Here is a 16,970-nt window from a genome sequence, read left to right as displayed (position 1 = left end):
TTATAACTTGACCCAATTTTAGGTGTGTTCCATGTTTGAATATACATACATTTTCACAAAAAAAACCGCCCAAGGCTAATTATTGTGGATTTTTTTATAATAATTATGATAATAATTATTATTAAAAAACTGCCAATTCAAGTTGAATGGATTCAAACGGGTGTTACTGCAAGGATCGGAATTATAAACTATCCCGTTTTCGTCCATTAAATAATATTGAAGTACTTGAAAAGGCTGTGTGAAATTGTCAATTTGCAAATATTTAGTTACCGAGATCTGATTATGAGTTTTTAAAAGGTAATAAAAGTTCTCAATTTCAGAGGATGTTCCTAAAGGGCCTAACGAATTCCTAATTGGACTTAGAGGGTCTATTTTAATTGATTCTTTTATCCCGTTGGAATATTGTACATCATTGAATGGACTCATTTGAAAACAATTAGATGATGACAAAATTATCAAAGATTGAGATTCCTTACTTCTATTCAACAACGTATGAATAGTTCCTTGATTTTGTCTAAGTGATTGTTTAATCTTTTCCTTGGAATAAATAGAATAAAATGGATTGGTACAATCTGACCTATTATCAGAGATCAATCCTGAACCTAACGAATCATTTCTTTTTCTGATATACCAAATATTGGGTTTCGCTAAGTTGATTCTTAGGAAATCGCGAATCAGACCAATTGTACTTACTTCAACAAAGTAAACGTGGGCTTCTTCTCTATAAGAACTTTTGTTGTCTTGATCCCAGTTCAACATTAAACAAGTCCGAACTAATTGAATAATAGTTCTAGAAATTCCCAAAATGGGTTTGCCATTTCCATAAAGAATATAATTTACAACTCTAAGTTCTAGATTATCCTTTTCCTGCAACAAATCCTGGGGAAAAAGTGTTTCTAAATTTATACCATTCCCTATTTCATATATGATTACGGGTCGAACCAAAACAAAATATGTTTTCTTGGTAGGTGTGATCCATTGGACATAGATCCAATTTTTCAATTTTTTGGATTCCTTAAAATTTTTTTTACCCTTCCCGGTGGTATCAAGATGCCACTGTGGTGAAATATCTTATCCATCTCTACAGGAAACTAGATCTCTCCAGAAAACATTTTAAGTTCAATCCTTTTTTTTTCTCCACTCGGACCAATCCGCCTACTCGGCTTCTTGTATTTAAAGTTATTTGTGTATTTATTCCAATAATACTATTGTTTCGTACCATTATGGAAGAAGATTTGGGTAAAATATGCACTTCCTCGGGAATGAAAAAAAATCGATCTATTTTCGTTTGGTATTTTGGCTTAAGTTCTTTGATTCCTACATACTCAATTAAATCCTGTTTTTTGAAGATAGAATGCAAACCTATAGCCCCATATTTAGTAATTCCGGAACTCTTTCTTCTGTATTGAGGATCATCAAAATAAGCAAGAATACTATTTTTACGAAAAATACCATTTATCGGTATTTCAATCGAAATAATGGAACGGAGCATTAGTTCGTTCTCTCGTTCTTGAATCCATTGGAATGGAATGATGAATCTATTTCTTCTCCTCTTTGCCAATAAAAATAAATCAAAAATTTTGTGGAGAATAGAAGGGAATACTATATTACAATGATCCCTATCTATAATTCGATTAAATTCTAAATAATCAGGAATATTGCTTTCTTTTTTACTAGAAAAATATGAACTAAAGAATTTCCCTTTCCCTTGATCATTATTTACTGAATTTACTGAATGGCTAGAAATATATTTTCCTTCGACCAAAAGAAAATAAACGTTCGTTTGATCTTGATCTTTATGGATTGAAAAAGGGACTACACTAGATCGGTACGAGCTTCCTGATAATATCCATAAATGACATGTTTTTGGTAAGAGATGCACATTACTATACATAAAATCTAGTGCATGATATACATCGGTACTTCAGTGCATTTCTCCCTCAGAGTTAGAATAAATGTGTTTTCGAACCCTCTCTTTAAAATTAAAAGTGGATGTTCTTGTGCGAATCTCAGCAATCACTTATTCTAATTCTACATATTGATCGTTTTGAACTAAAATCAAACTTTTTGGTGGAATAGTCACGTTATGGCTAATATCTTCACTCCCAATAATTACATCCAAGTCTATAGAACATAGAAAAGCGGGATGCCCATGACGTGTACGTGTGGGATGAGCCAAATCCTCGTTGAATTTTATTTTTCCATTAGAAGGGGCTTGTACATGTTCGGCAGTACCTCCGGTGAATACTCCACCAGTATGAAAAGTTCCTAATGTTAGTTGAGTGCCCGGTTTCCCAATAGATTGACCCGCAATAATACCTATAGCTTCTCCCAATTCGATGAGGTCGCCATGAATAGGGCTCCGACCATAACATAATCGGTAGATCCAAGACGTACTCTTACAAGTAAAGGGAGTTCGGATAGAGATGGGTTGTGTTTGAAAAGTTATGAATCGATTGACAAGTCCAATGCCAATATCTTGATTTCGAACGGCAATGCATTGTGGTCCTCTATATATATCGTCCGCTAATACATGACCAATCAATGTTTGGATAAAAATTCTTTCTGACATCATCCCATTTCGAGGACTCACAGAAATCCCTTGGATGTTGCCACAGTCTGTTCTACGTACAACAATGTGTTGAACTACTTCAACAAGTCTGTGTGTAAGATATCCAGCATCCGATGTTCGTACAGCAGTATCCATAACTCCTTTGCGGGCTCCGTAACAAGAAATGATATATTCTGTTAAAGACAGTCCTTCGCGTAAATCGCTTTGAATAGGTAAATCAATCATTTGTCCTTGTGGATCCAACATTAATCCTCTCATACCTACTAATTGGTGTACTTGAGATGCATTTCCTCTAGCTCCCGAAAAGGACATCATATGAACTGGATTAAAAGGATCAGTCATCCAAAAATTAGGATTCATTTCTTGTCGCAAATATTCACTTGTAGCATACCATATCTCAATAGATTGTTGTAATTTTTTGACCGCATGTACATTTCCATAATGATGGTGTTTTTCCAAAATCAAACTTTGTTGTTCAGCATCTTGGACTAGCCATCCCTTAGAAGGTATTGTTAAAAGATCATCAATTCCTAATGAAATAGATGTAGCAGTGGCTTGCCGGAACCCCAGAGTCTTTACTTGTGTTGATGCTCATAATCTCATCAAGAGAAAATGTAAGGCCGTTCCCTCACCATCATCCCGCGAGGCCATCATATGGGCGAGGCGCCCTATTCCGCGAGGCCCTCATATGGGCGAGGCGCCCCATTCCGTGAGGTCTTCATATGGGCGAGGCGCCCTATTCCGCGAGGCCCCCATAGGGGCGAGGCGTCCTATTCCGCGAGGCGCCCTATTCCGCGAGGCCCCCATAGGGGCGATGCGTCCTATTCCGCGAGGCGCCCTATTCCGCGAGGCCCCCATATGGGCGAGGCGTCCTATTCCGCGAGGCCCCCATATGGCGAGGCCATCATATGGGCGAGGCGCCCTATTCCGCGAGGCCCTCATATGGGTGAGGCGCCCCATTCCGTGAGGTCTTCATATGGGCGAGGCGCCCTATTCCGCGAGGCCCCCATAGGGGCGAGGCGTCCTATTTCGCGAGGCCCCCATATGGCGAGGCCATCGTATGGGCGAGGCGCCCTATTCTGCGAGGCCCTCATATGGGCGAGGCGCCCCATTCCGTGAGGTCTTCATATGGGCGAGGCGCCCTATTCCGCGAGGCCCCCATAGGGGCTAGGCGTCCTATTCCGCGAGGCGCCCTATTCCGCGAGGCCCCCATATGGGCGAGGCGTCCTATTCCGCGAGGCCCCCATATGGCGAGGCGCCCTATTCCGCGAGGCCCTCATATGGGCGAGGCGCCCCATTCCGTGAGGTCTTCATATGGGCGAGGCGCCCTATTCCGCGAGGCCCCCATAGGGGCGAGGCGTCCTATTCCGCGAGGCCCCCATATGGCGAGGCCATCATATGGGCGAGGCGCCCTATTCCGCGAGGCCATCATATGGGCGAGGCGCCCTATTCCGCGAGGCCCCCTTATGGGCGGGGCGTCCTATTCCGCGAGGCCCCCTTATGGGTGAGGCGTCCTATTCCGCGAGGCCCCCTTATGGGTGAGACGTCCAATTCCACGAGGCCATCATATGGCGAGGTCGTCCTATCCCGCGAGGCCACCGATCCGCGAGGCCCTTAGGCCACTCCCACCATGCCCATGCGCGGGGCCGAGGGAAGCTGCGAGGCCGCGCAAGGCCCCTCGCGCACACGCCCCGGGAGGTCCACCAGCCCACCATCTTCTCAGGAGGTCGACGCCCCATGACTTGGTGGGTATGGGCCAAAGATCCCCTTTTTCACACCTCGAAGTCCCTATGCTTAGGAGATCCAGTACGAGCCAAATGGGACATATTTGTACGACCAAATACTAGGTACGGATACCAGTGCCAGCAAGGATCATGGTCCGTACGTCTACGGCCATAGGTCAGAACCGACACCACTACCTCCTGTGCCACTACGCCTGCCACCCGGCATCAGATACGGGTACAGATGAGTAGTGGAGACATCCTCCTGACACCTGCTCCTGTATAGGATGTACAACCACAACCTCTGAGGCCACACCCCTAGTACAGTACGTATGTACCACTTGGTCCCCTGGACCACTATGTACCTAAGGCCATTAGAGCCTACTATAAAAGGAACTCCAAGGCCACCTGAAAGGGGGTTGGAAATTTTACTGTAGCAGAGGCATTAGTGTGAATGAGATACTAAATTCTTCATTGTTGTTATACCATTGTTCTTGAGTTATTGTTCAAGTTTTCATAGCTTTCCAATTAGCGATTTTAATTTGATAATTTTTCCAACTTAACTTCGTTGACGAGTTCTTACCGTCAACAGTTTGGCGCCGTCTGTGGGAACGTTAGTTTTAAGCTACTGTTCCACCATTATTTCCGACAAGAAGAAGATGCCGAGACGCTCGAAGCGACTAAGGGAGACGCAGGAGGTCGAAGTTCACTTAAACGGAGTCCAGCTGAAGGCCTCCATGAAGGACGCTCCTCCACCCAGGGACGTGGAGCCCCCGAAAGACCCTGAGGTTCAAGGAGGAGACAGGGTGGCCTCATCACCGGCTGCTCCACCCGGGGGGAGTCCTCCCAGAGCACCACCAGTGCACGCTGATGAGTTCCCTCCTCCGAAACCACCGCGGGCACCGAACTCCGGCCGGCAAGACCCGGGCCCTTCTACCCATAGGCCGGACAAACACCCCCGGGTCCACTCCGTGAGCTCGAGTTCGAAGTCCCGATTTTACGAAGAGGAGATACGTGAGCTCCACCGTAAAAACCAAAGGTTAGAAACTACCTTGGAGAACATGCAAGAGGTCCTCAACGGCCTACTGCAGGGTAAATCCAGCATAACCTTGCCCAAGGGAAAGGAGAAGGGCAAGGGGGGGGGGGGGTGGAGACCACTGTGCCAGTAGATGATGGAAGAACCCGACACTCAACTAGCAACACCCCCCGCACGAAGCAACGTGATCACCCCGAACCGCCTAAGCAGGCCCAAAAGCCAACGCCGAGAACCACTGCTGCCCCTCGACGCGAGGATGAGGTCACCTCCAAGAGAACGCCCCCAGACTTGCGGGAGGAGATCAACAGGAAAAGGGCAGGCAAAGGGACCACACCCCCTGAGGCGCCTCAAGAAGGCAAGGGAAAGGCAGGTCTTAGCCCGTCCACTCTAAGAGACTCCCTCAGCAAAAGGAGGCAAGACTTAGACACAGAGATGCGGAGCTTGCGGAGCAAGATTGTCACCGCGTCGGGTGGCCAGGCCTTTGAGGAAGAATTCGACCACGAGTCACCCTTCGTGCGAGAAATTCAGGCAATCCGGCTCCCTGCCAATTTTAAGGAGCCCAACATGACCCCTTACGAAGGGAGCACGGATCCAAAGTACCACTTGGATGCGTTTAACGATCTCATGAAATTGAGGGGGATTGGAAGTGGTGCCAGGTGCCATTGCTTCGCTGTTACTCTGAAAGGACCCGCCTACAAATGGTTCAAAAGGCTAAGGCCGGGGTCCATCAGGTCCTGGCAGCAGTTCTCTGACGAGTTCCTCCAGCAGCACCATGCCGTGCGGGACTACACGATGCCAGGCACCAGCTTAGCCAACGTGAAGCAAGGGGAAAAGGAGAGCCTAAAAAGCTACATTCACCGGTTCAATATGGAGGCCGCGAAAGTGGGGAGCCTGACGCGCCGGGAGTTAAAAATGGCCATTACTGCTGGGGTACTCCCAGGGAGCAAGTTGTGGGACAACATGCTGAAGAGGGAAGTCACCGACTTGGACGACTTCTATGAAAGAGCACAGAAGTACATCCGTGTGGAGGATGGCCACGCAAACCTGAAGGCCGGAAAGGAGGAGTCCCACGCAAAGCCCCCAATTAACGACGGGCTGAACATAGCTAAGAAGAAGAGGACGTATGAGGGGTCGAGAGATGACTAGCAGAGGAAAACCAAACGAGGGGGTGATCATAGGCCAGCGACCTATACTTACTATACGAACCTCACTGACACCAGGGAGCATATTTACGTCACCAACGAAGATCGAGTGCCCTTCAAGAAGCCCCCACCAATGAGAAAGGATCGGTCCAAGAGGGACCCCAGTAAATACTGCCAATACCACAAAGACATTGGACACACCATGGCAGAGTGCATCCACTTGAAAGAGGAAATTGAGGAGCTCATCCGCCGGGGGCACTTAGGCCGTTATGTCAAGAAAGAAAGGCAAAGGCCAGAAAACGAGCCCAGAGCACCCCAGGCACAGGAGCGAGCCCCAGAAATACAAGGGGAGGTCCGCACCATTTTTGGAGGCCCAGGATTTGGAGGAGATTCTCGGAAGGGACGAGATAAATATGCAAGGGAGGCTCGACGAAGTCCGCCCCCCTGTGTCATGAGTTTAGAACAGCGACCCCCGAAGAGTTTCAAGGGGGAAAACGACTCAATAACGTTCACTGAGGAAGATGCACGGGGGATACACTTCCCCCACAATGATCCGCTGGTGCTGACAGTTCAGTTGGCAAATATGCGTGTGCATCGAGTCCTGGTGGACAACGGGAGCTCAGTGGACATCCTATATCGCCCGGCTTTGGAAAAAATGGGACTGGGCATTCGTCACCTAAAGCCTTGCCAGTCGTCACTATACGGATTCATAGGGGATTCAGTGCAACCCCTTGGAATGATTGAGTTGACACTTACCATGGGGGAGCAGCTCCGCCAAACCACAATTATGTCTAACTTTGTTGTGGTAGATTGCGCATCAGCTTTCAACGCGGTATTAGGGAGGCCATCCCTGAGAGAATTGAAAGCCATAACTTCAATATATCACTTAGTTGTCAAGTTCCCGACCCCAGGAGGGATCGCGAGTATGAAAGGAGAATAGAAGGAAGCAAGGGAGTGTTACAACACCTCACTCCGCACGCCTGCAAAGCCACGCGAGCCGATGGCCATGGTGGTACACGAGGCGATAAGCATGCCCACAGGGGGTCCGCAGGAGCTGGACCCTCGGGTCGTGGATGAGGCAAGAGCAGAACCGGAAGAAGAAGTAGAGGAGGCTACGGTGACGGAGGAGCCTTTAAGGAAATTGAAGATAGGGAGAAGCCTACAAGGTGGCGTGAAGGAAGAATTGATAAGATTTTTGAAGGATAATCTGGACGTGTTTGCATGGAGTCATGAGGACATGGTGGGCATAGACCCCAGCTTAATGTGCCACCACCTGAACATCTCCCCAGGAGCAAGGCCCGTCAGGAAGAAGAGGCGGGCGCTCGATCCAACAAGGTACGCAGCGTTAAAGGAAGAGGTTGACAAATTGAAGGCCAACGGGTTCATCCGTGAGTCTTTCTATCCTGTGTGGGTATCAAACCCAGTTCTCGTGCCGAAGCCAAACGGGAAGTGGAGGACTTGCGTCGATTTCACGAATTTGAATAAAGCTTGTCCTAAGGACAGCTTCCCACTCCCCAGGATAGATCAGTTAGTAGACGCAACAGCGGGGCATGAGTTACTAAGTTTTATGGACGCCTACTCGGGATACAACCAAATCCCAATGAACCCCGCAGATGAGGAACACACGTCATTCATTACAGACAAAGGGCTCTACTGTTATAAGGTGATGCCCTTCGGGCTCAAAAACGCGGGAGCCACCTATCAAAGGCTGGTGAATAAAATGTTCGCAAATCAGATAGGGAGGAATATGGAAGTGTATGTGGATGACATGCTGGTGAAGACCAAAGTAGCTGCAGAACTCAACAAAGACCTTGGTGAGATGTTTGACACGCTCAGGAAATATCGGATGAAGCTGAACCCAGCCAAATGCACCTTCGGGGTATCCTCGGGAAAATTCTTGGGCTTCATGGTCAACTCCAGAGGAATCGAGGCCAACCCCGACAAGATAAAGGCGCTCATAGAAATGAGCCCGCCGAAGAATAAGAAGGAGGTACAATGCCTAACAGGAAGGGTGGCGGCCCTTAACAGGTTCATCTCAAGGTCCACCGACAAGTGCCTCCCATTCTTTGACATCCTCAAAGGGAGCAAAAAGTTCGCTTGGGATGAAAGATGTGGGGAAGCCTTTGTCAGGTTGAAAGAGCACCTGGGGAAGCCGCCCCTGTTAGCAAAGCCAGAGAAGGGCGAGAAGCTGTACCTATACTTGGCGGTGTCGGAGCATGCCATCAGCGCAGCCTTAGTTAAGGGAGAGAAGAAGCAACAACAGCCCGTATACTATATCAGCAAGCGTCTGGTGGACGCAGAGAGCCGGTATCCAGAGATCGAAAAACTGGCCTATGCGCTAGTAGTGGCGTCGAGGAAGTTGAAGCCTTACTTCCATGCCCATACGATTGATGTCTTAACGGATAGTCCTTTGAGACAAGTCTTACATAAGCCAGAGACCTCAGGGAGGCTAATGAAATGGTCGATTGAGCTAAGTCAGTTCGATATTGTCTACACCCCAAGGGCCTCCATCAATGGGCAGGTGCTGGCAGATTTCATAGTAGAATTCACCCATCAGCCGAAAGAAGGACAGAGTGAAGGAGGGGCGCAGCCTGTTGTGGAGGATGAACTGGGAAATGTAGAGGAGTGGAGTTTGCATGTTGATGGGGCGTCAAACGAAGGAGGATCAGGAGCGGGCATCATGATGACTGGGCCCGAGGGACACAGAATGTACTGCGCAATCCGGTTTGGGTTCGAGGCCTCCAATAATGAGGCAGAATACGAGGCGCTCTTAGCTGGCCTGCGCCTAGCCCAGGAATTGAAAGTGACGCGCCTCCATATTTTCAGTGACTCGCAATTGGTGGTATGCCAAATAAAGGGGGAGTACCAGGCAAGGGGGCCCAAGATGGCAGCATATTTAGAGAAGGTGAAGGGCTACCTGGGGCGAATGGTGGCATATACTATAGAGCAAATCCCCAGAGAAAAGAACACCCATGCCGATGCACTTGCAAAGCTGGCATCCACCAAGGATGGTGACGTCTTGGAATCAATACCCGTGGAGTACTTGCCAAAGCCCAGCATCGGAGACGTAGATGTGCACATGATCAGCGTCCCAAAGAAACCATGGACCGAGCCAATCAAGAAGTACCTGGAGGAAGGAGTCTTGCCTGCGGATAAAAACGAATCTCGGAGGTTGGTGTACAAGGCCGCGAGGTACGCCTTGGTAGATGGGGTCCTTTACAAAAGAGGATTCTCCATGCCTCTTCTGCGGTGTGTAGAAGGAGAGGAGGCGTTGAAGGTGTTACAAGAAATCCATGAGGGAGAGTGCGGCAACCACGAAAGTGGACCCTCCACGGCTAGGAAGGCCGTAAGACAAGGATACTACTGGCCTTCCATGGAGAAAGACGCGCAGGACTTTGCCACGAAATGTGACAAGTGCCAGAGGCACTCCAATTACCCTCGAAGACCCCCAAGCGAACTGACCAGCATGCCCAGCCCCTGGCCCTTCGCCATCTGGGGGATAGACCTGATCGGCGCTCTTCCTACAGGTAGAGGTGGAGCAAAGTACGCGGTGGTGGCAGTAGATTATTTCACCAAGTGGGTAGAAGCGGAACCCCTTGTGAAAATAACCGCTAAGCACATCACCTCTTTTGTCAACAAATTCATTGTGTGCCGGTATGGGGTACCCTACAAAATTATTTCCGACAATGGTACCCAATTTGAAGGAGGAGCCTTCGATGAATATTGTAAGAAAAGAGGTATAAGGAGGAGCTTCTCCGCAGTGGTACACCCCCAGGCCAATGGGCAAGTGGAGGCCATCAACAGGGTCCTAAAGAAGAACCTAAAGACAAAGCTAGAGAAGATGAAGGGAGCCTGGGCAGAAGAGCTACCAAATGTGCTGTGGGCCTACAGAACCACCCCACGCACGACGACTGGGGAGTCCCCATTCTCCTTGGCCTATGGATGCGAGGCTGTGCTCCCAGTCGAAATGAGAGTCATATCCCACAGGGTGCAGGCGTATGAAGACGAAGCCAACCACACAGCCCTGACCGAAAGCTTAGACCTCCTGGAGGAAAAGAGAGAAAAAGCCCAGATGAGGGTGGCAGTATACCAGCAACGCGCCGCAAGGTACTACAATTCGAGGGTCCGAGAGAGAACTTTCAGAGTCGGCGACCTAGTGCTGAGGAAGGTGCTCCCAAACACACGAGACCCGAGTGCAGGAGTGCTGGGGGCAAATTGGGAGGGACCCTACCAAGTCGCTCAGTGCATCCCCCCAAACACTTACAAGCTGGCGCGCATGGACGACACCATCGTACCCCGGGCATGGAACGCGGAACACCTGAGGAAGTACTACCAGTAAGACGCCAGTGCCCACGGATAAAAGCACAAGTGTGGCACGCTGCCTTGATATGGTAGGAAGAAATCAAAGAGGTTACCTAGATAACCTCCTAAGTAGGCGTGAGCCATTTTATTTCGTTTTATGTGAAAATCACCTATGTACCGTTGCAACTACGTGTATGAAACCATTATGTTACGAATATAATGAATGAAACCACGTATTATAAGTAAGACTGTTAGCCTCTTCGTGTGTTATTTTTTCTTCAATACCAGGGCATCAGCCAAAGTGTCCGCCGAAATAAATTTCACCAAACACTTGGGGGGCAGGACAGGGGGCGATAACGCAGCTAGCAAGGGAGGCCTGAAAAGGACCCTCTAACGGAGGGTCTTGAAAAGGACCCCTCGCCCTCCTAAAAAAGAGGCTCCTAAAAAAGACCCTCTGATAAGGGATCTTGAAAAGGGCCCTCGATTAGGAGTAGCCCAAAAGCGACCCCCTATGCATCAGGAGGACCCGAGAAGGACCGTAGCCCTAAAAAGGACCGTTCAATGGGAGTTCCTAGAAGGACCCCTTATATCAGGGCCCTAGACGAAGTTCCTAAACATAGAAAGTAGTAAAAAGACCTTGCAAGGCCTCCCCTGAGTTTACAAGGATTAGCTACCCTCGTGAACATCAAGGAGGCCAAAAGGCCTTACGAAAGAAAAATATATATATAGTGACAACACTAATAAGTCTGGAGCGGCCACCAAGCCGCCCAGCCAAAAAGGGTCCCAAAAGAGACCCTTGCCGAAATAGTACTATGCAAAAGGACGAGAGGGACGCCTCTCGCAAAGAAATAATAAGCGCGCGCAAGAAAACCCCAAAAGGATAGCTAAGACCCAAGGGGTCAAAATATCCTTACAAAAACCGCCAAGAGGCACCAAAAGAGGTCCCAGTGAACCCTCTCACATGGGATCCAAAGGACCTCCAGCCTGACAAATAAAAGTAGGGAACCAACCAAACCGCGTCATACAGGCATAAAAGGGCCTCAAATGCAGTAGAACAAGAAATAAACAACAACATCACATGTATTCATACATAAAAAAGAAAGGAGTTCTCAAGACAATACAAGGGTCACTAACATAAAAGTAGCGCTAGTAATGACGTTACAAAACAAAAAAAAAAAAGGGAGCGAAACTAGTTCAAGGCCTCCTGTAGGGGGCACTCCACCAGGCCGCTCGGGCAACAGCTTGCTCGCCAAAAGAGGAGAAGTCGAAGTCGGGATCCTGCTTCCACACATTGTAAAGAGCCCGGTGTATAGACTTGCGCTCGATTACAGCCTTCTCCGCCTCCAAGGAAGCAACTTTCTCCTGAGCCGACTGTAGTTCAGTCCTAAGGGCCTCAACTTCAGTCCCCTGTCGAACAACCATCTCATGCGACCCGGATGCAGCGATCTTGGCCTCCTTGAGCTCGCGCTCCAAACATTTAGCCTTGCCCTTCAGCACCTTGATCTTAGCTTTCAGCTGCTCATTCCTCGAGTCCGACTTGGTGTACTTAGTCCGGGCTTTTGACAATTGGACCTTGGTTGCGCTAAGCTCATTTTCGAGCTCCTGGACCTGGACTATGAGGCCGTCCCTCTCAGTGGTAGATGCGGAAAGGATGCCCGTTGAGTCAGCATGTCGAAGAGACACGATATAGACCTGCACAAGAAAACCAATGGCATCAGCAATAAGTAACAAAAAGAAGAACACAGGTGCATCTATGCATAATACTAATCAACGCAAAGTGAAAAGCCTCACCCAGGCCGCAGCACGCCTTAGCATCTCCCCGAGGTCTGATTGAGTCACGTTCCCTAGGCCCCTCCAGTCGGAAACAGGGAGACTCTCAGCTATTGGAACGAAACGCTGCCCATAAACTGAGGCCATCCTGGTCACCCAAGCCTCTGCCCCCACGCTAGGAGCATCTGGTTGGACTGGGACAGACGACCCACTCGCCGAGGCAGGAGGAGGCGCAGCAGAAGAGAAAAATTGAGACTCTGGTGCATCGGCAGGGGGCTCCGCGAGCCCGACGAAATCAGCAGCCGGTATGCCGAGATCATGATGAATTGGAGGGAAGGCATCGCCGCCACCGCGACCAGGAGAGGCGTAGCATCCTGCCGCGGCCTGCGGGCCTAGAGGGTGAAAGGCCGTGTCCTGGTCATGGGAGGCATGAGGAGGATGTCCCCTGGGGGACAGGGGGGCATCCTCCATCTCCACCTCAGCCTCATCTTCGTGCACTGATGGCCCAGCCGGCATAGCCACAACCTTCTTAGACCCGGTGATTGACCATAGGAACTTGGGGTTAGAGACCGGAGACAATTGGTGGCGATTGAGATTCGTCATGGTAAATAGGACTGCTGCTTTCTTCAGGGCAGGGTCTGCTGCAATAAGTCTGTTTATCGCCTCCGCTTCCGACCCGATGACCGAGGGATCAGCAAATTGCCCTGCAAGAACCGCACCAATATCAGTACAAGCGAGAGTGCAAAACGGTGAGTTCTGATAAGGAAAAGAAAAAGACTTGGATACTTACTAGGTTCAGCGCGAAAGCCTTCACGAACTGAAAGAGGCCCCTGTACCCAGAAAAACTCCTGTTTCCAGGACCCTGGGTTAGACACTGAGCCATCTATCAAGGGTAGCTCACTATTGGCCTTCTGCAAGTAATAGAAGCCCTTGGAATTGTGCACCCCAATAAGGTTGTACAAGGAATGCACCTCTTGCGCCGTCGGGGCGCGTTGCTCATTATTCTTGAACCAAAGAAAGAGGCAACTTAAAGTCAACCAACTGTTGGGCGACAGTTGGAGAGGGGCCAAATCAAAATAGTTGAGAACCGCCACAAAGAACGGGTGTAGAGGAACGGTGCCACCCGCCTTCATAATCTGCTCACTCAAAGCCACAAAGCCCTTCTCAGGGCGGTCGGCCCGGCAGGTCTCCTGAGGAACATGCAGGGCGTATTCTGGAGGAGTTCGGTAGCGCTTCACGATGATCTTCAGTTTGTTCGAAGACATATGGGACACTAGGCTGGACGCCAGTAGGGGGGCGTCGTCTTCTTCCTGGACGGACACCTGTCTGCGTACCTTCAACATATCTGCAAAATCAAAAGAAACATGTGAGGAAGAGGCAGAGCACTTAACCCTCCATTTTCTCTTCCTAGCAAGGGTTTTCCATCGAGGGAGCGATGGCGGAAGCGCTAAGCCAGGATCAACGGAGACTAGGGGCTGAGGAGAGGAGTTGATAGCCCCGTGATCGTCATCAGGCGAAGGGGGAGTGGGAGGTTCTGGCGGAATGTGTCCCTCCATAAACTCTAACTCCCACCGCAATTCAAAAAGAGTCGTCCTAAGACGCGCTATATGGTCGCTAAGCCCCGGGGGTGAAGGTCCCCCGTCTCCCCTCGACACCGAGTCGATTTCGCTCTCTACCACCCAAATTTTATGCCTAAGATCAGCCATGCACTCAAGGTGACGAATGCGGGCCTGCCTCAAAGAATCATAGTCCTGATAAGGGTTGCCCTCAGGGGATTCGGGGTCTGAAGACAGGTCGATAAACTCAGCCCTTGAGGGTATGTCGGACGGGCCCTCACCGGCCATGAAACCACGTCCCAACAGCAAAAAGGGGCTCACGTATAAACAAGGGGAAGACTACAAAACACAAAGGAATAGGCTCAATACCTCTAGGTGCAAACGCCCTAAATGGACTACTACAAGGTATATGTATAAAAAAAAAGAGGAGGGGCGCGCATATGGTCAAACACAAGCTTGGACTAATGTACCCCATCCCAAGGGTTGCTGGTCTGAATCCGATAAAATAAGTAAATAAATGGGAGAAGAAAAGAAAATATACCTCAAGCGATTGAAGGAATGAGGTCGGAGTCCAAGGAAGGTTGGGAGGCGAAAAGCACCAAAGCGTTGAAAATGCGCGTCTGCAAGAATTAATCAGAAATGTGTGTTAGTCCAAAAATATACACATCAAGAAACTAGCTTATAAAAAAAAAAAAAAAAATGATGATAATGAAAAAATGGAAAAGTGATGAAATTATGGAGAAAGTGTGGTTGTGGGGGATTGAACCCTTTACCTCTTGAAAGGAGCAAGGGTCTAACTACCACTAACCCAAGGAGGTAAGATGTGAATATTAAGCCATGCATGAAGGCCTATTTATAGGAACCAAGATGAATAGTCTACAAGAGCACCTCAAGGCCCTCTCCTAGACTAGGGGGACAAGTGTTGATGCTCATAATCTCATCAAGAGAAAATGTAAGGCCGTTCCCTCACCATCATCCCGCGAGGCCATCATATGGGCGAGGCGCCCTATTCCGCGAGGCCCTCATATGGGCGAGGCGCCCCATTCCGTGAGGTCTTCATATGGGCGAGGCGCCCTATTCCGCGAGGCCCCCATAGGGGCGAGGCGTCCTATTCCGCGAGGCGCCCTATTCCGCGAGGCCCCCATATGGGCGAGGCGTCCTATTCCGCGAGGCCCCCATATGGCGAGGCCATCATATGGGCGAGGCGCCCTATTCCGCGAGGCCCTCATATGGGCGAGGCGCCCCATTCCGTGAGGTCTTCATATGGGCGAGGCGCCCTATTCCGCGAGGCCCCCATAGGGGCGAGGCGTCCTATTCCGCGAGGCCCCCGTATGGCAAGGCCATGGTATGGGCGAGGCGCCCTATTCCGCGAGGCCCTCATATGGGCGAGGCGCCCCATTCCGTGAGGTCTTCATATGGGCGAGGCGCCCTATTCCGCGAGGCCCCCATAGGGGCTAGGCGTCCTATTCCGCGAGGCGCCCTATTCCGCGAGGCCCCCATATGGGCGAGGCGTCCTATTCCGCGAGGCCCCCATATGGCGAGGCCATCATATGGGCGAGGCGCCCTATTCCGCGAGGCCCTCATATGGGCGAGGCGCCCCATTCCGTGAGGTCTTCATATGGGCGAGGCGCCCTATTCCGCGAGGCCCCCATAGGGGCGAGGCGTCCTATTCCGCGAGGCCCCCATATGGCGAGGCCATCATATGGGCGAGGCGCCCTATTCCGCGAGGCCATCATATGGGCGAGGCGCCCTATTCCGCGAGGCCCTCGTATAGTGGGGGCATCATATGGGCGAGGCGCCCTATTCTGCGAGGCCATCATATGGTGAGGCCATCATATGGGCAAGGCGCCCTATTCCGCGAGGCCCCCTTATGGGCGGGGCGTCCTATTCCGCGAGGCCCCCTTATGGGCGAGGCGTCCTATTCCGCGAGGCCCCCTTATGGGTGAGACGTCCAATTCCACGAGGCCATCAAATGGCGAGGTCGTCCCATCCCGCGAGGCCACCGATCCGCGAGGCCCTTAGGCCACTCCCACCATGCCCATGCGCGGGGCCGAGGGAGGCTGCGAGGCCGCGCAAGGCCCCTCGCGCACACGCCCCGGGAGGTCCACCAGCCCACCATCTTCTCAGGAGGTCGACGCCCCATGACTTGGTGCGTATGGGCCAAAGATCCCCTTTTTCACACCTCGAAGTCCCTATGCTTAGGAGATCCAGTACGAGCCAAATGGGACATATTTGTACGACCAAATACTAGGTACGGATACCAGTGCCAGCAAGGATCATGGTCCGTACGTCTACGGCCATAGGTCAGAACCGACACCACTACCTCCTGTGCCACTACGCCTGCCACCCGGCATCAGATACGGGTACAGATGAGTAGTGGAGACATCCTCCTGACACCTGCTCCTGTATAGGATGTACAACCACAACCTCTGAGGCCACACCCCTAGTACAGTACGTATGTACCACTTGGTCCCCTGGACCACTATGTACCTAAGGCCATTAGAGCCCACTATAAAAGGAACTCCAAGGCCACCTGAAAGGGGGTTGGAAATTTTACTGTAGCAGAGGCATTAGTGTGAATGAGATACTAAATTCTTCATTGTTGTTATACCATTGTTCTTGAGTTATTGTTCAAGTTTTCATAGCTTTCCAATTAGCGATTTTAATTTGATAATTTTTCCAACTTAACTTCGTTGACGAGTTCTTACCGTCAACAACTTGATCCAGGATGTGGGATGTATATGCCATTCCAAAGTGATCTATTAATCTACTAATAAGTCTTTTAATGGCAGTTCCATCTATCACTTTATTGTGAAAGACCAGACTGGCCCGTTTTGCCATAATTACCTCCATATTCTGATGAATGGGGCT

General features: G+C 50.0%; 1 pseudogene; it reads right to left on the bottom strand.

Annotated features, from left to right (window-relative positions):
- Window positions 1–16,940, bottom strand: part of LOC133825098 (DNA-directed RNA polymerase subunit beta''-like) — a 17,845-nt pseudogene extending 905 nt beyond the window's left edge.
- Between the last annotated feature and the right edge of the window lie 30 nt (window positions 16,941–16,970).

This window comes from Humulus lupulus, chromosome 3 (assembly GCF_963169125.1).
Source record: "Humulus lupulus chromosome 3, drHumLupu1.1, whole genome shotgun sequence".
In the NCBI taxonomy this organism is placed as follows: Eukaryota; Viridiplantae; Streptophyta; class Magnoliopsida; order Rosales; family Cannabaceae; genus Humulus; species Humulus lupulus.
This window is presented reverse-complemented; position numbering and strand designations above follow the sequence as displayed.